This window comes from the organism of the source record quoted next, unplaced genomic scaffold, assembly GCF_019419815.1.
Source record: "Pyrus x bretschneideri cultivar Hongxiangsu unplaced genomic scaffold, Pyrus_bretschneideri_v1 Contig31, whole genome shotgun sequence".
NCBI classification, from domain to species: Eukaryota; Viridiplantae; Streptophyta; class Magnoliopsida; order Rosales; family Rosaceae; genus Pyrus; species Pyrus x bretschneideri.
The window spans coordinates 742,957-743,808 of record NW_025999624.1 but is presented as its reverse complement, the minus strand read 5'-3'; the positions used below and the strand labels follow the sequence as shown (position 1 = coordinate 743,808).

The 852-nt window shown below is 39.6% G+C and overlaps 1 pseudogene; it reads right to left on the bottom strand.

The window, feature by feature from the left end:
• Positions 1-268: 268 nt before the first annotated feature.
• On the bottom strand, positions 269-379 carry LOC125480085 (annotated as a pseudogene).
• Positions 380-852: the final 473 nt, after the last annotated feature.

Here is an 852-nt window from a genome sequence, read left to right as displayed (position 1 = left end):
CCTTTGGTCTTCAATTTCGTCCATCTACTTGGCTTCAAGTATATGCAATCCATTTAACGCCCCAAACTACTCCAAAATGCACCAAAATGCACCCTTTTGCATACTTTGCCCTTAGAACCTGAAAACACACAAAAGAAGCATAAAGGACTAAAATAACTAAAGAAACATAACGTAAATGCACGAGAACAAGCCATTTAAGTCGCATGAATATGCTCCTATCAGCCGTGGCTAAGAAGTTCTTGGAGAAGTTCTTTTCCACTCAAAAGACAGCCACATTAAGGGGACAAATCTTCAACTTCAGACAAGATGATGGAGAATCTTTCAATGAGTGTTGGGAGTGCTTTAAAGGCTTTTTGCTGCAATGTCCACACCATGGGTTACCTTTTCACTTACAAATGCAAATTTTCTATGATGGACTAACCCAAACATGTCAATCAACTGTTGATAATGCAGCAGGTGGAGCTTTGAAGAAAAAGAATGCTCAAGAGTCATATAACATTTATGACATGTTGGGGTCTAATGCTCAACACAAAGATTTAAGGGGTAAGAAAGTTGGAGTCTATGAAACAAGCTCTAATCATGATCTTTTGTTGCAGGTAGCTAACCTAGAAAGGAAGCTTGAATCCGTGCTCAACATGGTGCCAAAAGCAAATGAAGTGTGTGCCATTTGCAACATACCAAGCCATCCTACTCATCAATGTCCATCTAGGGAGGCTTACCCCGAGTATGTTCAAGAGCAAGTGAACCTCATGAATTCTTACAATCAAAGGCCAAGGAATGATGTGTATTCCAATACATATAACTCAAGTTGGAGAGATCATCCCAACCTTTCATGGAAGAACAACAATCAAT